Source organism: Parus major, chromosome 1A (genome assembly GCF_001522545.3).
Source record: "Parus major isolate Abel chromosome 1A, Parus_major1.1, whole genome shotgun sequence".
NCBI classification, from domain to species: domain Eukaryota; kingdom Metazoa; phylum Chordata; class Aves; order Passeriformes; family Paridae; genus Parus; species Parus major.
In genome coordinates, this window is record NC_031773.1 from 41,962,326 (window position 1) to 41,986,679 (window position 24,354).

Sequence of the window (24,354 nt, forward strand, 5' to 3'; positions counted from 1 at the left end):
TAAAAATGTAAAGCTTCTCCCTCTTTCCCAGGAAAGTAGCATCTGTGTTCATTGCTTTCCACTTTCTAGGTTTTCAGGAAGAACCATAATCCAGGTACAGTCATAGCTTATCAGCTTTTAATTTCCAGAGCAGTGCAGACTTTCAGACCCTCACAGCATTCCTTCTAACACGTCATCACTGCCCATGAGCACAGACCTTATCAGCCTGGCATCGCTCCCCGGAGCTGCACTCTTGGCAGAAGGGAAGGAAGGAGGAGGGCTGAGAGGACTGTACCAATAAATAACCCCTGAAATATGCATCTCTCCTAGACTATGATGGGAAGGTTATTTGTCTCTTCTGAGCTCAGGGATCTCTTTGTCATGAATTTAAAATTTAGAAAATGTAGTATCAGATCAGTTTAAGAAAACAGTTAATATCTTAAATGTCATATGTATTTTAAACATCATGAAGGTACATCTGCTATTCCCCTTTCTGCCCAGCCCCAAGCTAACATCTTGAGAGTGATTTCTCTGGATTGCATCATGTCAGGTTTCCTGGTTGTTACTGCTCCAGTTGATGTTTTACTATCAGACTGCTGACTGTCAGCTTGTGTTTCTACCCTGCACAACAATGAAAGCAGACAGTTTGTGGGAATAAACCACTGGGAAGGGCACTGTTAGGGAAATAGCTGTTTAAAGATTAGGTATATCAATAGTTCCTGACTGGAAGTTGATTTTTAAAAAGTTTATGGGTGTGGGGAGACACACACAAAATGTTGGAGCTATCCATTTATTATTACTCCAGTCTGCATGTTGGCCAGAAAATATCTTCTGACTTTAAAAAAGTATTTTATGTCAAAGAACAGGTCTAAAAAGTGATGACCCACTCCTGAGTTAAGTGTCAAGTCCTGTTTCATCCAAGGAAATTTTGGAAGGAGCTGCAAAAGTAACTTCTTCATTGCTGGTCCAGGGCAAAGAGAAATAAATATTTCTCCTCAGGGTGAGATAAGAAGTACTTCCAAGAGGGAATGGTGAATGTTCATTCTGCAGCCAAAAAGAAAAACAGACTGTAAGTAGCCCCTCTCATTCTCAGCAACAGCATTTTCAGGAAAACTGTGGACTTCTTACATGAAAGTGTGCAGAAGATGACTTTGTACAGTTAAACATTAGCTACCTTCTTTTGGGAAAACCATTCCTCCCCTTCTTCTTTTCCCTTCTACCACCAGCAGCTGCCTTGCCAGGATTTGAGAGCCAAGGAGACAGCAAGCCCAGCTGTCACCAAGGGGAGACAGAGCCTTCATCCAAGGACAGACAGAGCACAACTGCCCCACTCCCAGCGACGCTGCACAGCGCTGCAGATGGGCAGATCACAGCACACAGGGGATGTCCCCAGGGGCAGCACAGCCAACCCACACACTCTGGAGATACCTCTTTTTTCTTCCCCTAAGTAACCTGAAATCATGGATTGTGGATTAGTTCAGTTCCATCTTTAAAATTGGGCTAAAATAATTCATTCAGAAAGATACCTGCATAGCAGTGTGGGTATTACACCAATCTAAAACGAGAAAATTACTGGTTACAGAGAGAAGGAATTAAAGGGGAAAGGAATGAGAACAGGGAAATCTTAGATCAGCTTTGCTCCCATCCTCCTCAACCTCCTGCTTCTTCTGAGCATCTGTAGTCACAGCTCCAGGTTAGAAGTTACCCTGCACCCTTCTTTCAGTAGATGGTGGTTTCCTGCTTCAGGAAGTTACAGTTCCCCTTTGACTTCACCAAAATTAATTACCTCTTGTCCTTCACCTGTTTTTAACCAAACAGATGAGTTATAATCTTGTGGGTATTTTGCTTAACAAAATGGTAGATAGAAATGCTGCCCCTACATTGGGCTGTTTGATCTCCCATGCCATGTAAACAGCAGAAAGAAGAAAGCCCAGAAACTCACCAAAAGCAGAGCAGAGTTTTCACCATCTGTTGTGCTCTGCAGTGAGATGGCAGCTGCTGCCCCACTGCTGCAGAGAACAAACCCTCTTGGTATGGGGAAATGCCATAAGGAACTGAAACAGCTCCAAGTGAATGATCCCACTTTTTTGTGTGTGTTTGGTTGGTTTTGTTTTAATTTCATAGTCTCACAATCCACATATTTAAGCTTAAGCTTCACATTCAGATAATCCCTCAGATCCTTTTCATGAAATTTGCTGTTAGATGACAAAATTTATACACTTTCTTCTGATCCAGTTTTATTAGTCACTCCATGCCTCAAGTTTCAATGTCTTGCAAGAGTTCAGGAAATCCAGATTTTTCAATGTCTAGTGAACTGTCTTGGCTTTCAGTTTGATGAGGGGAGATGCACTTACTGCAAGCTGAGATTTCCTCACTGCTGTGCCCAGGGCAAATTTGCAGCCCTGAGAATGGCACCCAAGAGCAAGTCCCAAGGTTATGCTTATTGACAGTGGGAGAAGGCAGTTTTTAGAACTTCAGTAGAATAGCCCAGTCTGAAGCATTAGATTTCCTCTACAAAACTGAAAGCAAGAGCAGTCATAAGAACTAGAAAAGGAACCAGTACCATGCTTTGTCCGCTTTAGCCTTATTATTTACCAAAATTAATATCTTAAGATCAATCAAGTGCCCCAGAAATGACCAAGTAAAATTGTGTCAGAGAGCAGAGGTGTTCTTAGCCTGATGTTGCCTCAAAATCATTCAGAGAGCCCAAAAGAGGAAATCCCTTCCAAATGCACCCAAGTTTACTGGTCAGCCGTGTCTTCTGTCAGAAACACTGGCATGAGCAGATAAGCAATGTCCCTTTGGATACAGTAGTTTTGTCCTGGTGGAAAGTGGTTCTCATCAGTAGATGTTTCCCATCAGTAGATCAAAGTCAGTCTATTCCAGGAGTCTTCAACCACATTCTAGGTGAGTCAGTGAGGCCACGAGACACCTGGGGTAGGGAGAGAGGAAAGGGAAAGTATTGCACAGCACCACAGTGTTGTGGCTATTCAGTTGAAAGATGTGACAGCTTTGGCAGTTTCATTGAGCTGTTTAAAGGGAGGAAAACAAAAAAGGACAAAAAAGATATAAAAATACAAATGTTATTGATACCTGTATCGTGGACATTGTGTAAGAAAACAATTTGATAAAGAGACTGTGCTCTGAAGAGTACCAGACAATGGCAACCACACCAGACTAGAGTACTTTAAGGGCAGCAGAGATGCCAAACAGACAAGAGCAAGGGAACTCCTCCACAGTCATGCATATAAAGAGCTGTTAGCAAGAGCGCAGGGATGTTTCCTTGGCAAAACAAAATACAAATATCACCCAAACTGAAATACATGACAGTATTTTTCATTCTCACAAGCACAAAAACAAAGGGGCTGGGAGTGGAATAACCAAGGACATGGAGATGCTTCATAGCCCTGATAGAGGGAGGGCTGGAGAGAAGTGGAGGTACTGGACAAAGAAAAGCACAACACTGTTGGATTTCTGCTCTGCCCCCAGACTGTTCTCAGTGTGTTGTGAGGAGCTAATATCTTTATGCACTTTATATGCATGCATTTGGCAGGATGCTAGCATAAATGTTTGGTTTCCAAAAAGAGATACACACTAATTTTGATGTAGATATCTAGGTTAAGCAGTATGAGGCGTGTATTGGTTTTATGGGGACACTAAAGAGAATTCTTAAGCCACAGGTCCCATTTTTAGATTGTTAAATTTCGGTTTGGGGAATTCATCTTTAGGAGACCTTATTTATATCTGTCCTATCCCATCAGTGTACTGATAACCTGCAACCTGTTAACATGCCTTCAGGGCATCTCATACAAGGTTTTCAGCTCAGACACGGGGTATTTCAGCTCATGCATTTCTTTGAAATGCCCTTCTCTGCAGCTGTCCACAGTCCCAAAAAGCTCAAATTAAACATTGTCTTGGGCCTGGTGATGGTTTCAGCAAGTAAACTTACATGGATTCACAAGACTAGGAGGAATTTACACCAAGCTTATCACTGTTTCTGTACACCCTAAATGCTATGGGCTCCCAGGTGCTGTGCTGCCAGCCCTCCCTTCGCTGCACCTCTCACCATCTGCTCCTCCTGCAGCAGGAGCTGCTGAGCCCTGTGGTGGAGCACGTGAGGAAGGCAGGCAAGAAGAGTCCACTGCACATGGAGCCCTCAGCAAGGACAGGATGGTGGTACATGAAATTACATTGGTCCATAAACATGTGACCTAATCATATCAGCATGTATCCCACTTCAACAATCTCTTCTGGTTCTTACAGCTCTTAATGTTGCCAGCACTGAGTGCTGGTTTATGGTGGCTGTGATAACACCTGAGGAAGGACTTGAGATAGAACAGTGATATTCACCCACCATAAATGGGAAGAAGGCTTGCTCCCTTTTAAACTGTAGTTATTGCTTCACCATTGTCTACCCTATTCTTCCTTGAATAGGAATTTAAAAGCAGAACTGAATTTTTTTATACATAAACATTTGTGGTAAGCAATGAGCCACAATAGTGTCGCAACCAAAACACAGTTGTTCAACGGCACCTGCTAGTGCAATTACTTTGACACAAAATGTGTTCTTTGCTGTTGTCTACAGGGAAAACCAGCAGCAGCCTGTTACCCTGCAGCTCCAGCTGGCAAAAGAATTGTTACCTTGATCTTGCGTCTTATTGCAGCTGAAAATAACAGAATTCCAGTGATTAAACTTGTTTTTCACTTATGAAGTGCATGCTATACCCTGCAACAAGATAACCCTGAGAGGCAAGACTAAACCAAGCTGCTAATTTACAGATAAATATGTTCATAGGACATGACTATATGCAAAAGGGAAAGCATGCCTGAGGGCATATTTTTTCCTTTATTTTTCTCCTTGGCTGAATTAGTTCTAGAGAGAAGGCAGAGTCTTAACTACAGTTATCTGTTTCTTTGAATGTTCTCACAAACCCTACCACAGTCCTAAGACAGGGAAACTTCAAATAAGTGGCTAAAGACAAAAGAACAACTATAAAATTAGAATCTGATCAGAAGTTATGGCAAGTTTCACCTAAAATAATTGTCACTGCAGAATGCACAGTACAGATGTTACCTATATATTTAGGATTAAGGGTTATTTTAAAGAGGTTTGTGCAAAATAACTGAAGTAAGAAAGAACATTCCAAGGAGATTCTAATTCACTGCAACAGGGCATGTGGTTCTGGTGGGAAAGGTGTACAGGACCACAAATTTACAAGATAGACAGTTTTACATTGGCCAGCGTGGAAGATCAAAAACACCCATCTTCTTAGCAGGTCTACAGGGATCTTGATCCATAGGGACCATGTGAAACCGGGACACTTCTCCACAGTGGGCTATTGGAGATGATTTTTATATATGTACAAGAAGCAACACAAGGAAATAGTCTGGTAGGCATGAGCATCTTCCATGTAGAAATGCAGCACAAGAATGGTAATTTGGCTCTGAAGGTGTCTCCACAGTTTTGACACCATTACAGCAATAGTATAGTGCCTTACAGTCTATACAGCCATGGTAAAGCAAACTGTCGGAATAAAAACACAGAAAAAAGTTGGGAAGCAAGCAGATGGAAGGATATCTGTGAAATTAAAAAGAATGAAAAAGATGCTAATGTTTTCATGGACAGTTTTATTATCATGTTATGACTTCAGAGTGATGGACCAAATACTTAAAGTCAATATTTAAAATAAACATGGTTTAAATGTTCTTCTCATAGGACATGTTCAATGACCCACAAGATAAGGTCTTATTTTATGAACTATGATGGAGTGAGGTCTGCAAAGAAAGGGCTCATCCTACCATTTAACAGAAATGCTGGCACTGGTACAATTTGGGTTGCATCCCACAAAATCAAGGCAAATAGCATGGAAGCAGTGTGCTGCAACAGATCTAAAGGAGACTCAAAAAAAATGGCATCTGAGAACCCTGAAAGTTGACACACAAATCTATGTTTAACATTTATTCATGGCAGTAAACAGTAGACTGGAAAAGACCTCTAAGCTTGTTAATTTTTATATTTTTGTCTATTCTTTTTACCTTTCAAATTGGAGAAGAATCTCAAAAAAAACGAGCAAAATGCAGAAAAAAATGACACCTGAGGGGAAAAGATTGTTCTTTGCAATTTGCAAAGCTAACCCTGTCTAACAACAGGTGGGATAAATGTCGAAAAACCCAAAAACATTGTGTACAATGCTAGCAAAAGGGCATTACTCACAGCCTGGTATAAACAAGTAACAACTCTCATCTGGCAACAAAAGTCTTTGCAAAGGGAAATACACTGAAACTCCTGCCATTGATAACTGAGGCCTGTTATGGGAAGTGCCTGCAGGATCCAATTGTGATTGCAGCAGAAGGAAGGGAAATGACATGTTCACATATAAAAAAGCTTGGAGTCTGAGAATATTTGAGGTACTTCAAAATAGCACATGCTCAGAAATGAAAAGTGAGTAAAAGTGGACAGTGGGTACTGAGAAGTTCAGCCACTGAGCTCTGAGATTGCTCCTTACCCCTGACATTTTCATGGCAAAGCATCCACCTTACCATCAAACCTAACACCCCTTTCAGAGGAGGGAAGAGCAGAATCAGGCAAAGGTGGTTCAAACAGAAAAAAAAATAAGTAAAACACTTTGGCAAAATGAAGTCAGAAACTAAAAATCATAAGTTCTTTTTTTTTTTTCATAATTCCCAAAAAGGAACTGTCATTCATACAGAGCTTAAGCCACAGCCTACTGAGGCCAAAAGCAGCCTTGCTGTGAGACTCAGTGGGCTTTGGCTCATGTCCATCAGCTAAACGCTTTCTCTGGCAAGTCTACACAGTGATTCAGCCCCAAACTGCTCAGCATAGCCAATTTCAAAACTCCTATTCATATTCTAAAAAAGGCAATTGGACGTCATTCCCCAGTCCCAGTTGCACAATTGTCTCCAAACAGGTGGCAGAAACAACATCCGTCACTGGCCAGAAAAGAAGAGAAGGTCTGGAGTCTGTGCTAGAGCAAGATTTTACATCTAACATTCATACTATAGAACCAATTTGATGTTTTCCATTGAGATTACTCTCTTTAAAGCACCGGTCAGGCTTTTCTCTGGTTTGGTTTTGTTGTTGGTTTTTTTTTTTTTTCACTGCAGAACAAATATATTCATCTCCTCTTACAGGAAATCACATTAGCATGTGGAACTGATACAGCAAGCAGTAGCAGGCATGGTAATATACTTGAGGGGCTTTCCATTATGGCAGGAAGAAAGATTCACAGAAATTAAATTAGCATTTTTAGATAAAGGTATTAGTAATAGTATTTTGGATAAAGGAGATTGGAGTACATCCCACAGAATAGAAATTTCTGTGGAAAAAAAGCAGATATTTTTACAGCTTACCCAGGAAGGATGTAAACCAATAGGCATAAAAACACATTATTTGGCCCATTTTTTTTTGCAAACAGAGCTTTTTAAAAAGATTCTGTCTCCCCACAATTCCCAGGCAATTTAAGGGAAAGAAATAAATCTGTATTTTACCAATCTGACAGGGGAAGAGATCAAAAATTAACAGGAAAACATTTAAATAGTGACTATTGACATTACTATTACGATATTTTTAAAACTGAAAGGCTTGTTTGAACAAGGTGTTTATTTCAATATTTTCCTGAATGAAATTTTTACTGCTCCTTTCAAAAGAACATTTTTTTATGCTTTAAAACAATCCAGCTGACAAGGAAAAAATTATGAAGATCCTGCAGATTTAATTTTACGTTCTGAATTTAGTTTAAAATTTGAGTAGCTTCCCTTCTGCTGGACTCCTCACTTCCCCTCTAGCTTTTCAGATTTGGGCCAATGAACAAAATTATCTGTTGTTTGGGAATGTTGTTTGCACAGTGACCCAGGGTGAGCCTGCAATGTGGCGGTACTGCAAGAGGACAGGCAATATCTTGGCAAAGGAAAAGCTCTGAGAGGAGCACTGCTGAATTCCCTGCTGCCTGGTGCTTGCTGTAAGCAGTGCCTGCAGGGTCAATGCCTGCAGCACAGCTCTCTCTTAGGGCAATGCTCCTCAGCCAGTTGCTGGGAATGTTATGGGACAAAACATCACCAGGCCTGTGGGTACACACCATCAGAAAATGGTGGGTAACGCTGCTGCATGCCACTGCTCTAGAAGCCCCTTGATGAGATAAAGCAAGGAATAAAACTGACTTCCCAAAGAAACAGAAAGCCAAGTTTCCATCACCAGTGAAGAAAATCTGGCCATGCTTTATAGCATCAAAAATTTCAGAGAGACTTCAGTAGGGACAGGATTTTAAGAGAGTACGCACCAGTGTCCCTACTGACAACTTACTTCCTTTGGTTTTGAACATAATGTGGAAGGTTTTTTTGCTTGCCTTTTTTGGTTTTTCTGTTTTGTTTTTTTTTTAAGTTTGGGTCAAAGACATGAGAAGGAAATCTCCCTTCTGTAGTAATTAGTGCATGTAGGAACTCGCTGAGGAAGAAATGAAGTATATACTGGAATATTGCAGCATTTCTCAGCTGCAATTTCACTGTTCACATACCTCAAGCTGGAGAACATAAAGGATCATATAAATATTCCCGCTGGCACTGTGTCATTTTTTTCCAAGAAAAGCATCTTGAAGAACTTGCCTCGTGTTTGATGAGAAAAATACAAAATTCATTATGTGATACGCATTCATATTTAATAGAGTTTGCTACAACCCTTTCCAAAGGAAGAGGAAAAAACAAAACAAAACAAAACCTAAAAAAAACCCCAAATCAAACCAAAAACTAAACTAAAACTAAATCAAAACCAAATGAAACAAGCAGTGAACATGTTACTCAGCAACAGTCTAAGTACTTCCAACTTGAGCTCTGCTACTGCTTGGTTCAATTATAACAATTGGTTAGATGTGAGAATTGCTTCCTTTTTCCATTCCTCTTCTCTCCTCTTTGTTTGGGAAGAGAACAGGCAGACAGAAAAATTTCCCCTGGTGAACTGTAACCTGTGTTTGAGAGTGAGGCCAAATTATACAACTGAATCAACATACTTTGATCTCTAACTATCACTTCTCTATCTTCTCATCGCACATAGCCCATTCAGCTTTGCTCTCCCATTTTCTCCTTAAAACACACCCATTTGCAAGCTGCTGGGGAGTGCTGACCTTGTCTTCAAGATCCCCCAACATGACAAAAGCTACATTAACCTTGCCAAGGAAGAAGGACAAGGGCAGGTTGTGCAGGTTTGCTTTCCCAGGAGAATCTAGACATACAAGAAATTTATAACTGAGAAGTTTAAACATGTTGCAAGAATATAAATATGCTGTATATATATATAATGTAGTATATATGCTCACTTAATATGTCCTAACAGGAATGCTTGCAAAATGTTTGGCAAACAACCAAATGGTATTAAAAGGCTGTCTTTCCTCACTCCACATTGTAATGTTTCAGTTCCTTGTTGTTAAATGAAATGAATACACCAAATAACAAGGGTTGAAAGGGAAAGGTGTACTGCAGAGCCTGCCTAAGCAGGAGCTATATCTGTAGAAAATTATTATCTGAGTAATAGAACGCTTTGATTTTTTAATCAAAGCAGATTATTCAGTTTTGCTCCAAAATGAACGTGTTTTCTGTGTTTTTTTCACAAGCAAGAACTTTTTTTTTCCTCTTGAAAATTGAGTTAGTCTGGAAAAGAAAAATTCACTGTAAAGCACTTTAGATAACTCAAATGAAATCATGTGTATCAATCACAATCCTGATACTCAGGAGTAACAGAAATCTGAGGTGGAAGAAATCTGAGGAAGGTGCACTTCAGGAGCCCCTCCAAGCAAATCTAAAACACAATGGTTTGGAAACCTTCACTGATTCCTCCTGCAGTTTACTTTGGCTGATGTGAAAAAACAAACACACATATTTTTCACAGAGATCGACTTACATGCTTCATTTTAGCATTTGTAAAGTCAGAAGATTAAATGTGTGCACAAATCTTTGAAGAGGTGAGGCCCAACAACCTTTTGATAGAAAAACAGAGGAATATGCATGATGGTGGATTACATCTGTTTCTCTCTAGATAATATAAAAGCTAAGTGGAGTCTGCAGCACCTTACAGATTAATTATCAATTGCACACAAAGTTTTTCCTTCCTTTCCTCATTTATTCCTCCTAGCTGACAGCTGGTAGTTTTACTTTGTTCTTACTTTGATAGTGCAGATATTACTGGTAATAAGTCCTTTCAAAGACCTGTGCTTGGAGTTCCTTGCAGAACAGAGTGTTTTCCAGTCAATCACATTTCATCTGTCAGAGTCCAGAGATTTTAAGCAACTCACTTTGAGAGGATTAGAGTAACAGAAGTACTCTTGAAGACTTCTTTTGGAGAGGGTAGGTCTACTCTGGAGCACTTACAGCTCAGAGGCACATATTTCCAGAAGAAACTCTGACTTGGTGGCACAAAGGTACACTACCACACTGGTGTAAAAAGGCATTCAGGATAATTTTAAAAGTAAAATTAAAAAACAAAAACAAAAACAAAAAAACATTCTGTGTTCCTGGTTTGGGTTTGGATTGGACTTTTTTAATGGACACTAAAAGTTATGTTTTTCAGATTTTTTTCCTATGGAAATGAAGCACCTAAATGTAATGAACCACCTAAATGTTGTTTGTGAAGAAGACTATGAAATGCTTTGTAGACTCCAGCAGATGAGATACTGTAATATAGTGACTCACAGATCTCCTGGTGTAAGCAGGCTAAATTTTCATAGAGGCTGCACTTTGAAGTCAATCCTATAGTGGATGTTGAGTCTCACCCCTGAGAGACAGAAAACCAAATCATATCAAATGCCATGCACCTCTGACAGACTCAGGCTGGGAATCAAAACTCAAAATGCATGTAGAGAATGATCCATTGAAGCAAGTCTGTGCACATCTTAGGAAAATAATTTTATTAAAGATATTCACATTAAAAGAACACAAGATCCTGAAGTAGAATTAGCATCAAAAGCACACAAAGGGCAAAGCAACCAGCTATGCTTATAATTCAGTTATTAATATAACTGAATAAGCTTCAGTGGCTCAAAGAAACCTGTAAGAGAAGGAAATGGAGCTTAGAATGAGCTCAGACTGCAGTTCAGACCTCAAGAGCTCATCACTACATCACCCTAAAAAGAGAGTTGGACCCACCCTGTGCATCACTTCAGCAACCCCAAATGTCAAAAGAATCAATTAAAACATTATAAAAGGTAAGGATGGTAGAGAGAACTAATAAAAGCACAAATGGAAATGGCAAAAAATTAACAAAATATGAACAATGGAAATGACTCCAGAGAGCCATTCAGTCAGAAGGTTAGAAAGTGTGACTCAGGAGAATTATGAATGATAACGTGCGATTGAAAAATGTGAGGCAAATACTTTTATACATAACTGGACATAAATGAAGCTAAAAAAGCCTGTGTAGAACTGAGGGGACAACCTAAGCTCTCACTGCAAGAAAAAAAAGGAGCAAAGTTAATCCACTGCTGGTAGCTGAAATGTGAAGAAACAAGAGAAATTGTTACCTGGATTAATTTATCAGGAATCACCCAGGAGATGAACACATCTAGTGTCTGTTATGAAATGTAATAATTAGAAAAACAAAATTCAATAACCAGGGTCCCACCAAGGGGTAGTTAACCTTTCAAAATGGCATACAAAGAAAGAGCAATGGTTAACAAGAAAACCAGTTTATTTGTCTTCTTTATCAGTCTCAGTACACATTATGTGGACACAGACATGGACAAATTCAGTATTGGCTAGCATATTATACTGTTACCATTCTTTGCCAAGAAATACATTTTTAAAATAACCCACTAACTATGCATCAGTTAATTTGGGATTGCATATTTTAGGCACTTAAGCTTTTATGTCAGCAGAGTTCTGCACTTAAACCTTTCCCCACTGAAGCTCCTGTTTTGAACATCCTGTCCTACTCCCATAAAAACAAAATGCTTGCAGAGACCATTGGCTTTAGCTGTCTCTGTGGCCATTCAGCTTCTTGTGTGGCCAAGGTCTTGAATCCTCAAGTATGAGAAACTGAAATGCAGTAACCTAAACTTTGCAAAATTACTGAAATTTTCTATGAATAATTGGTCTTTGGGGAACTTAGCTTAATCTGTGGCATATTCCACCCCCTTCATCCTCCTTCCCACTGACCCCTGATCCCTAAAGAAAATTAAAACATGTATTTAAAATGTATTAATAGGAAGAAAGTTCCACATCAGAGATGTAAGTTATGTAAGTAAGTAAGATATGTAAGTTGTAGGAAAGCTATCTACCCATTAGAATTAAGGAGTTGACAAAGCAAGTAAATGTAAACAGGCAGAATGCTCAAAAACTGAGAAATAGTAAAACTTTGTAAATCACCAAAATCAAGACAGAAACCACTTATTAACAGATATAAAAAGGACAAAACTATATTTTGTGGTAGATAAAATGTAAAGGATCAGAGAACTAAGAACCACAATGCCTTGGAAATAAGGAAGCACTGGATGTGTGTATTCATGCCACTGAACTCCATGCATTGAAGGGATAAGGCCTAAATATGAACTTAAATTTCATGTTTTAACTCCTGCAAAAATAATGTCAGGCAAATTGTCAGAATGCTCAAGCTAGTTTCATATGTTCTGGTTCATTAACTTATTTTATCCTCACAGCAGATATATCTACACACACATACAGACACACACAAACACACACAAAAGGCCTGGGTGAAGTGAAAGTCAAAGAATAAAAATATTTTCTTCTGAACTATGGAGGCAAAAGTTCTATTGTAATTCACTTGAGGTTTTGGAAGAGCAATTCATGGGTGGTTAATATTTTGCCTGACTCACTGAGAAGAACTAATAAAAGTAAAAGCTGTGCAGCTGCTCCTTCTAATCTGAAAATAAATCACAAAGGCAGGCACAAACAAAAGGCAGGTGAGTTCTCAACTGAACGATTAGGAGGAGGAAAAACGAGAGGGGAAAATAGGTAAAGTAATCCACCAACTTCTTCAACAAAATTTAATCAGAGAAGTGGTTTAGAAAGGGGCAGCAAATCTACTGGAAACAAAGTTTCAAATAACAAACACCAATAAAAGTACAAAATAAATGATAGCCTCAAGGCCAAAGTCTAGAGATTATCAGAGCAATCAAAACGAGCCAGAAACAAACAATCATAAGTCTGCAAAGCAGTCTGTCAAGCAAACAGCTCTCAAAACCAGATTTAGAAAACAAGCTCTGTGCAGGGAACGGTCGAAGGCTGACTGATGGAGCCAATATTTCTACCCCGGCTGGGATTTCTTGGTGAGTGCCAACCTAATGAAACAAAAAAGACTTTTCCTAAAAAGCAAGTACACTTTGTGAGGGTAAGGGATCATAAGCAACCGATCAAAAGTTTGCTGCCATAGCCTTAGCATTAAACAGAGCTATTCCCTCTTGGCACTGAAAAATTTTGGTGACATTGACTTATGTTTACTCTTAGGAAATATATTGGAGCTGTACTGCAGGATACGGTATACATTAGCCCAAGTGACAATAATTAATGCACCTTTGGCACACAGTCAATCAAAATACACACTGAGATTCAGCAACCTTGCCCTGACTGTGGATCTGGACATTCATCTTGGACAAAGTATGCAAAATGTCCCCTTTTTTAACCTTCTGCATTCTCCTAAACCAATGAGATTTGGAGGCTACTACAGCTCTCAAACAATTGTGGACTTATATATTGAGGATTAAGGTGTCACAATGGGATCATTTGGTCATACAAGACCCTTGCCTGCAAGATCATAACACCCACAGCAATAACATTTCAGAATATTTCCATTTCTTGTATCTAGACTGTCAGCAAGTTGAATTTTATAATTGTGTATGAATGTTCCAAAATTTAACTATAAAAAACAACAAATTTCTGCCAAATATTAAAAAAGAAATTATCTCTTTTTTTTTGCCAAAATATTTATTCTGGTAAATTTTACTTTCACCAATCACTCTTTTTATAATGAGGCCCTTAGGCAAATCTCCTGTTGCACCTGCTGATACAGGCTGCTGCCACATTTGGCAGGGGCAAGCCCCAAACTTGCAAAGTCTGTGTTTATTCTGAACTTTCTGGTGACAAATGCCAGCACAGAGGTTAGCAGAACTAATGCATGAAGATGAGTGCACATCTAATCAAGTGTTTGCAGGGTCAGATCCCATTATAATATTATTAACACAGGATCATTTATTGGAGAGACCAGATATTTTTCTTTGTGTTGGAGGAATAAATCCCGTACTGTTTTAAAGCTCCTGAACAAATAGGGTTTTCATATTTGCCTGTGTCTGTTGTCTATTTTAGATCTTTGTCATTTACCCTGGCCCACATTTAGGTCTGGAGCAGCTGAGAGAAAAGTCTGGATGTGTTTATTTTTTTATTGCCCATGGAAGCGAGCCACGAGATAGTCCTGCCTGAAAGGAAACTAACCCTGATTGCATGACTGATGGGATTGTAGTGTAAAAAAAAAAGTCCATTTTAAAGTTTTCCCAACAGCAGTGTCTCCTCAAGCAGCGTGACCCTGTGGCTTCATTTAACATTTCTAGGACAGAGTCTGCAAGGTTAATGTGTTAAGACAGTAAAAACTTTCCCTTTGCCTTGGGCACATCACTTCTATTCAGCAAGGCAAATAACACCCCACCTAGAGCAGCCTGCCCAGAAGCCCAAATGCTGCACAGCAACAAGCCTCTGTTTCTTCCCGTCTCCTTGTCTCCTTGAGACTGACATTGCCTGGGTGCTGAATAGCCTGGTGGGAAGAGTTCAATGCAGGGTTTGCACTTTCCCAGCCATTAGCCAGCTGCCACCGCATTTCATTATCTTAGGGGGTGCTTTTATACATCAAAGGCACTTCCAAACAGTGAGATGAAGTGGAAGTAACTGAGCTTGGTCCACGCTGTAAGTTGTAGTATTATTTATTGTCGTTATTTTTTGCGCCCCTCTCATGCCATCTGGTCCGCTAACTGTAAAGGCTGGTGACAGAAAAAAGACTCAACACACCCCTCTCAATTTCTTGGAGTGAATCCTGCTGAACAACTAGGCCTTGGAGCAACTGCCTGTTGTTATCAGGACTCTTCATTGTTTTGCACAAGGAGCCCTCTAAAAAGCAGGGGAAAAAAAAACAAAGGTAGCAGACAGGATCTCATGTGAAAACAAAGTAAGCAGAGCATGAAAAGCGCCACTGAGATGGCTTTTACTTTGCTTTCTTTCTGATGTAGCCAAGAAATAAAGAGTTGAAAAAGATTTTCTTTCAGTCTTCTAAAGAAGTTTCCTGTGAATAAACCAAGGTAGTGAGTTTTGCATAAGATCGCCTAAAATCACTCTTCAGCTGTTTTAACTTACTTCAGCTTTTGTCTTATTATGGCTTTCTTTTAATGACAAAAGCCCATATGGCTGGTGATTTATTGTACTTCTCCAGCATTTGAAACCTGCTTTCCATTACTGGAAACCTCTAATTGATATATTCACACAATCTTTGGAATTACATTAAAAGGTGAGGGAAAAGTGCAATCTCTCTGTGTGTCACAAGCTGCTTGTGAGCGGCTTAAACAGGAGTTGTCAGTGGATGTATGATTAAGCTGCACTCTTGCACAGTGGCTTGGCTTTACAGACCACAGAATAAACTACAGCATATTTCTACTTTGTGCCTGCCTGCCACCCAAATGTCCTGCTGCCAGAAAAATAAGCTGAACAAGAAGTGCTCAGACTTTCATACTGACATTTTACGACGTAGATATTTTGTCTAATGATTTCTTTTATTTGCCTTTAACCATTAACTTGAGACTTTAGAAATACAGTAGTTTGACTGTGAATGAATAAGGGTGATTGACTGTGCAATTTCAAGGTACTATGGCTTTAAAAATGTCCACTTGCAGAACATTAGTTCTCTTTCTATAAAATCACAACATTGCTCCCCATTTGTAATTGCTTACCATGAAAATAAGTATTTGCTATAGTGAATTTTTGTGTGAAAGGCTCTGATTCTGTAAACCAAGTCACACAGGTAAAGATTTTGCTCACACAGTTTCTAAAGGTGAGTGTGTATAAAGAGTTTGCAGCATCAGAGTCACGAATTTGCGTGTCCTTTAGTAGGCTTGATAAACTTAATTCAATATTGGCATGAATAGGAGCTGAGTAGAGGACATTTAATTTGGTCCTCAAATCTCCTTCTAGTTTGCACTCACTGTAGGTGACCTGTAGCTGTGAAATATCTCCCTGTAAGCTAGCAACTAGATTGCTATCCAAACTGACTTGGAAACAGCAGTCAGAGAAAGCAAGCTACTGGCAGCCAACATCAAAAACAAAAATCCCTGACCTTGACTGTTCTTAACACAAAAGCCCTTTTCCTGCTGTTTTTCAATGAATGAACGAACGAGAGCCAGCAAAATATATAGCAGACACTTTCTTCTGAAGAGATAAAATAAATCTGTTTTATTTCTATATACAATCTGCTTCACAAGCACAAAGACAGGAAGCAATATTGGGAAATTCTTAAAAATATGATTTGTGCTGGATAGAGTCTCTTTCTTCTCCTTTATATCACTTAGAACAAACAGTGAGCCAAGAATTTCCTGAACTTTTGCAACTTGCTTGGAAAATATATTCTGCCTTCCCTGCTACTGCTTTATGAAGGAAAGGTTTATTCCTAATGGTATGTTTTGAATTTCACTTAAAATAAAACTGCATCTTGTATACTCTGCTCCAGCACTACTCCTGCCATGCCAGCTTTCATTGTAATGGGATTGAACAGGTGCTGTGACACAGCTTTATTCTCAAGCTGCACACAGATAATCGTCCCCATTTTAGAGTGTGGCAGGCATCCCTTCCTGGGTAACCAACCCTGCACCACACAAATGGAGAGAACAGCCACAAATAAATAACTCCTTTGCTCAGTTTTAGAAGCAAGCCAGATGAATCCAGCAAGTCTTCACCAGACAGATTTGTGCAGTAGCCCAAAATGAGCTGCCCACAGGAGGTCTAAGGCTCACGGGACAGACGTTTTTATGTGGATGAACTAGGAACTGCTCAAAAGCAATATGGCCAATGCAAGTAGGTTTCCCATCTGTTTCAGGCAATAGGATGGCACCTCTTTTGTCATTTCAATGAACATTTATTCCCCATTGAGGACCAAATGGGTAAAACAGGGTCCCTTGATAGGCTGTTTGGGCAGCATTTTATCCCGGTGGCCCCACAAGCTGTCATTTAGGCTATGGCACCTGGACGAGACACAGCTCTGGGAGGCAGCACACAGTGTCTTCTGCAGGGAGATGGGCAGCCAGCACAACTCCACTCTACCAGGGGTTTTGGGAGGGAAATAGTGGAGTAGCATGAAGCTGCAGGCCACAGGGCACTGAGCAGCCCTGGGAACAGAGGAAAAGGCTCCAGTAGGGGCTTGATCTCTGGAGATGTGAGTAGTTGGTCTTGGCACTACATTCGTCTGGGGAGTCAGGCTAATTTCACCCTCTGAAAAGCTGGATTAGGGAAAAAAATCACTTAATTAGCCTTCAGGCTCAGTTCCTCACCTGATGAAAGCAGGACCATCTTTCACTGTCCCACTGGAGCAGGCAGCAGCTGAGGACGTGGCCCCCAGCTCTTTCTGCCCTGCTGCAGGCTGTCCCCTGGCAGAGAAGCCCTCAGCCCCTCACTGTGGGCAGGTGCACTCTGAGGGCAGGCTGCAGCTTGCCAAAAACCTGCATCTCCCCTGGAGAGCGTGGTCCTCTCCAGCCTCCACCTCCCCTTTGCCGCTCTGCCCGCCTGTCAGATGGGTGCTTTTCTCTGCCAGCTGGTTTGGAGCAGCCCAATCTGCTCCTACAGCAAGGCTCTGGAGCAGCAGGAAGGAGAAAGACAACTGGATCTGGTACTTTCTTGCTGCTATCGGGAAAACAGGAAAAATTAGAAGGAAAAAATGCAAATGGCACTGCATTCACAGGTTACCTACAGGCCTTCTCTTCCAGGGGAAAGGGGAATGTGCAAACAAGCTGCAGCACTCAGGATTTGCTGTCAAAACACACAGCAGCCCTGGCTGAGAACTGGACAACCGGGTACTAAATGTGATGGTCAGAGGAAAACAGGAGTTTAAATGATGTATCCCATTCACCAAAACCAGGACAATAGTAGGGTCCCGTAAGAAAGCGTATTTCCTCTGCTTCAGAGTATCTTTAAATACCATGACAGCAAAGACTAAAGATAATAATAGTTCTCACTTTGTTTCAGATATGGTAAAGTAAAAGCAGTTTTCTTCGGATTTATATTTTGTTAAAGGTCACTGTGAATTTTGACTCTCTTCTGAACTGCTCAGCTGTTACCATGCAGGGTCACTGTCTGCACAACCCTCCCAACACACCAACAGCTAATGAGCAGTGACAATAAGTTATGAGGCACAATTCAAGGAAACAAAAAACAAAAATGGAAGGATATGAATTCTACAGAGCACACAAAGAAAAAATGGGTGGGATGCTTGTTTCCTCAAATTGTGTACCAACTTCATATGTTAGCTACAAATTATCCCCCATAAAAGGATGAGGGTATCATCTTACATCCCACCTTTGTGTTCTTTTTCCAGCACTCCGCTGGGGATCCAGATCTCTGCTTCTTCTGTTCGAAGAACTGTAATGTGTTTATATGTTTTTGAAACATGGAGTACAGTTGTTGACATGATTCATATGCTGGTCTTGCAGCACAGAAAATCAACAGATGACTTCAAAATATCTGAAAAATAAAAGAATCACGGTGCAGGCATACACTAATTTATGCTCAAATGATAGTGCTTGAACTATATTTAGCAAGACAACAAATAAAGGATGGATTACAACATCATGAAAACAAAACATATTTTTCATATAAAATCTTGCAGCAGCTTTCAGACAGAATTAATCTGCATTTCTGAATGAGATATTTTTAACGTATATTTATAAAAGCCCTGGGTTTGGTTTCTTGTTTCTCCACTGTGTCTTGTTTCCCCTCAAAAAGCAACACTTTTTTTTTTTTTGTAACTTAATAAATACATTTTAATCCAGTTGTTTTGTTTCTATGTTATCATTGCTGTCTTCTGCTTTTAATATGATACACACAGTAGCTAAAAATGCTGTTGTACTGTTACACTGTATGCAGCACACTGTGTACCAAGTGCATGTTTATTCTTAATCCTTAGCAGTTCTCAGTTATGAGCTAACAAAACAGAGCTCTTTTTTTATATTTTTTGATTGTTTTGGGATTCTTTTTGTTTGTTTTTCTTTTGTTGTTGTTTGGGTTGTTTTTTGTTTGTTTTTTTTAATGAGAAAAATATTGAAAAAATCCTGTATCTATTTTAAGAAAGTATTTTCTTTTCTGGTATCAAGAGGTTGGAAACATTGGCAAGATTCAGGATTTCCATAAAACAATAAGAAGTGATTCCATACAAAAATACCGACTTACAGATCAAATTTATACATCTTTCACTTCACAAAAGTGGAATTGCAAGGCAAAATAAATGTGTTATATCTGTAATGTGGCTTTTTATAAAGAACTATTCATGTGTTTAGGAGACACTAAAAACAGATTGCTTAAATATCTCCTGACCATTACAGCAAAGAACATATTTGTTAATTTTTTTTTACATCAAATACATGCTATATGAGGAAAAGTTGTACGCTATATAATAAGCATGGGTTTAGGTCAAAAGACACAATAGCAAAACATGTAGTATAGTATTTTTCCAGACAAAGCAAAATGAATGAATATTTTTTCCATTGCTAGAATTTGACAGATTAGAGGCAAAGCCAGAGTTAATCAAATCTAAAAAGAAATGAAACTGAAAGAGGACACTCTTTAGCAAAGCAAACTTAGTTTGACAGTGTTAAATAGATAGCTGGAATCTGCTGGGAATACATACCTTGGTTTCATCTGATTGACCTCATATCATTGCTATGGTGCATAACTACACCTGACAGGTCATTGATTGTCAGTATGTAAAGCAGATCCTTGGGGAAATAACTTGGCAGAGAGCAGCTTCCCGTGTTTTTCACATTCCCACAGCAAAAATTCAAGTCCCTACTCCAGTATTCACCACATATAGAGAAGAAAGAAAAACAGAGCTCTTACAAAAGGCTTTATAAATGACAAAGATGGTTAGCAACTGCCTCACATGTCAATTAACAGATTTCAAGCTCAAATCACAAATATGACAGAATAATGTTGATTTCAAATTTCAGACTGAAATAAGCAATACATTTTTTCTCTCTTCAGCCCAGCTTTCACTCCACAACTCCAATAACTTTAACACTTTTCATGTTCAGTCCTGCTTGATAATTTTGCCACAAGTATGCAGCGCACACACACGTGCACAATAAAAATCCCCCACAGATTAGAATGCTGTTTATTCTGCTGCCACAAAAGCAATTTCACTCTACTTTGTGTGACCAAATGTACCATAATGTTTTCGTCACCAAATTAAAGAGAGTATGCCTAATGGCTTATACAGTGCTACTACACAAGAACCCTATTCAAACATTTGCTCAAGTCATGCATGGCTTTAGTCACATGCATAATAGCCTACAGACAAAAGACACAAGAGACAAGGAGGGCTTTATGTATCAAACTGAAAGTAGTATTTCCCTGTGCTGATACTATGTAAACATCAGAGATCTGCAGGATGTCATATTAATATGATTTTTTTATCAGAGAAAAAGGAAGATTAATCAATGTCTATAAAAACAGTACCTGTGTCTGGAAAGAATGAACACGTAGTCAAAAATGATAATGAGAAATTTAGATGTCGAAAAAACCAACCAAAAAACAAAAATCCAAACAATAAAATAACAACAAACCAAACCAATGTTTTTGACATGTGTACATGTTTACAACAAACTAATCAATATTACTTAATATAGATCAATCAAAAAGCCTTTTTGTCAGGATATAAAAGAGCCATTCTTTGAGGGTTTTATTAGCTAGACGGACGTGCCCACAAATTCAGGAAGAGACATAATTAGGTAAAAAAATCTTTCTCTGTTGAGAGTGTTCAGTGATAGCATACTTCAGTGCCTGATGCCTGCATAAAGACTTGCACATTAGCACGGGGCTACTGCTCTGCAGCCAACACCACCCATAGGGTGCCACCCCAAGAGACAAGGGTAGGGAGGGGAAAACTGCTGGGCAAAATCACCAATTAATGTAAACTGATGGGACAACCCCTCCTCCACCCCTCACCTTCACAGCAGCCAAAGGTGCACTTCACAACAGCAAACAAATGCAACTACAAAACTACGAGTGCGATCGGAGCAATCCGATCACAGGTCAGACATACAGACATACTGACATACAGCTCTTCCATGAATCTGGTCAGTCAGCAGAGCTGCCTCACTTACAGAGTTGCCTACTCTGCAACACAGGACTGGCTTCAGGATAAACTATGCCATTTTCCAAGCAAAAACCAAAGGACCTGGAAGGGATGCAGTCCTATGGATCAAGTTTTTGTTTCCATCAAGACAGCTAAATGTACCTCTTCTACATGGTTCAATTATTTAAGAATGTCAATAAAATGAAATATTCAGAAAAGTTCAGTCTTGGAATCTATTTAATAGACAATCTTGCCTTGGAATATGTATTTCATATAAATAGAATACATCTGTAGCACTTCCATCTGTACAGTCTGAAGTATGTTATGAATGAGATCAATACCAATATTCACATTTTCAAATGGAAATCAGGGTATAAGGAAAAGAGAAGTGAACTAGCCCCAATCAGTCACCTGAAAATGAACCAAATGCTTTCTAGACCAAAGATTTCTGAGTCCACATATTAAATCTATGAGAATGTGTTCTCTTCCTTAATACCATACAGGGGCACCAGCTGACAAAGGCCTCACTATGGCTAAGAGTTGCGTAATTCTATTCACACTTACGTGTCAAATGGAAGTTCATTCCACAACAGAAAAAAAATTGTTAATTTATGGTAATGGAAACTTTGATGGGAATGGTTTTACGTTTGCTAAAATATTGAGGAAGAAATGGTTGCTCAGGTCCAGAATAAAATTTTTAGTCAAAAAGAATGAGAGAGCTGTCTGAAATAGTTTCATAGTTCAAATCCCCAGGTACAGTGTATTTCCCAATCAATATTTCATACTCAGACAGCCCAAAAAAACAGACTGGTGATGTGAGGTTAATGGAAGAACCGCTTTGGCATATTTATATCTGGTGTGCCTGTGGCCCACAGTGTCAGGAGAACTGAATTTCTGAGGTGATGTTTGTCAAATATTCTTCCAAGTGTTAATTCCAGGTGATCTTATTCACTGCATGGTAATAAGAGGTGAACAAAATCCTTCCTTCAAAAAGAAAAACTCAACTAAGCAACAAAACAGACAAAAAAGCTGCAAGGCCTTACTGGGTAGGCTGCAGGACGATGCACCCTTGGGAGGAAGCAGAGCTGCTGATCTGGGATTAGATACAGGCACTGCCCTTTGCAGAGTGTTTTGCAGGATAGTTATCTGGCTGCTGCACACACTGGTACACCCACAGCTATGGGAATAGAGCTGCTCCTACACAATACATATTTTGCTTCTCATATCTTGAACATATGGCTACAAAACCTGAGCCTTGTTAAGAGTCTATCTCCATTTACCACTACATGTAGCTGTATTGTCAACATAGTTTTTCAGACTGTGTACACTAACATTTCTAAAATTAGAGAAAAAACACATGTGACATGGCAGCACCTACAGATTAACTATACCCTTAGGAATTTAAAATATTAGAAAAGACTGAGCAATATTTGCCTGTGATTTCAAATAATTACTGCTCCCACCCTGAGACCCACCTTGTCAATATTACCTGCAAGATGCTCCCAACAGCCTGCACTGGGTCTCAGCTCACAGTGTGGTTGGGTCCTTTGTGCCAAAGACACGAAGAAAACCTGGCACTCCCCAGTGCCTGTCCTGCCCACGGTTTTGTTTTTGTTTTTTTCCCCAGTTCCTAATTGGGAACAGTTGATCAGTGGTGCCCTGGCCAGGCATCAGGAGTAGATATGGAGCAACGGAAGGAAACTTTGACAGAATTCCAGATTCCTGCTCTTTTGTCCTGTGTCAGTTTGAGCAAGGGTTATACCATGTGCAGATCCGAATCCTGACTCGCTCATCAGGACTGACCCTTGGACGAGCCTCACACCACCATTTGCAGGATATGAGCCTATATTTAGTGCTTGGACAAGGCAAATGGAAGTGTGCTAAGGCTTGAAATTAAGGTTTTGACCTTGGCTTAACATTTGTGACAACATATGCAGATACAGCAGGCAGCTCCTTTACTTACCACCATACAAGCTGTGCAGGTATATTAACCTTAAGTTTGCTCTTTTAGTATTGACAGAAACAAATCATTTATGAATAAGTCAAATTTCCCATAAGTTTTTAACATCAAGCTCTATGGAGTGGAAATAGAGTCTCTTAAAGCCAGCAGAGAATCTACCATAAGCTTTACTGAATTGATTTTTAGGTTATAAGAACTACAAAATACTAGAAATAGCTTTTTATTTTCTTAAGGGACTTTGAAAAAATAATGAGAATACAGGTAAAATATAACTGAGGTTTTGTTGTTGAGATTTCTTCCCCCCAACCCCTTTGTTAGCAAAAGAAAATATAGACCACTTAGGAATGTCTTCCAGAGATAAAAATTCTTTTGAAAATTGGGATTAAATTGAGTGAATGAATTTGACAGGTGGAAATGAGGGGAAAAAATCAGAAACATTGAAAACTTTGCTTTCTATATTTGCTCATCAAACCATGTAGGTTTCTGATTGTAGGATGTTTTCATCAAAATGCTGCTAAAGCTTTGTACAAGCAGCAAGAATTTTAATGGATTTTGCTTTTGAGCAATTTGAACAATTTTCTTCCATTGTGTTGTTTGATCCCTAAATATGTAATTTCCATAACTTTGATTATTTATTATGACATGACATGTATGCAGCCCTGAGTAGCTAACAAATTCATCTTTACTGTGAGCCCAATGCAGGAGCAGAATGTACAAGCTGGTTGCTCTTCCTGGCATCCACACCTCTTTCAGAAGATCCTCACCGCTCCCCAAAAGCTGTGCAAAACTCTAAAGCCATGCAGAGAAGGAGCATTCTAATGAGCCTGGGCTCTCTGATGATGCAAATCTGGTGCAATACTTGTGCTGCTGCTCCCCAGGGCTGCTCCCAAGGCACATTTCTGTGGAAGGAGCCAGAAAAAGGCACAGCATCACAGCTTCTCAGAGGACAAAGCTGCTTCTTTCACCACCAACACCACAGTGCACAAGGTTTCAGGTCCCTAAAGTCCATTTAGTCAAGCACGTCAAACTCTTTCAGTATTACAGTCACAACGCAATTTTTATTTGTAAATGGCTACTTTCAGCATTA

The 24,354-nt window shown here is 39.5% G+C and overlaps 1 long non-coding RNA gene across 1 annotated transcript; it reads right to left on the reverse strand.

Moving 5' to 3' along the window:
- Positions 1-7,082: 7,082 nt before the first annotated feature.
- Positions 7,083-22,790, reverse strand: LOC117244404. Its single transcript, XR_004497402.1, has 3 exons — positions 19,862-22,790; positions 18,535-18,699; positions 7,083-17,862 (listed from the first exon to the last, which is right to left on the reverse strand). It is a non-coding gene; the product is annotated as an uncharacterized LOC117244404 (long non-coding RNA).
- Between the last annotated feature and the right edge of the window lie 1,564 nt (positions 22,791-24,354).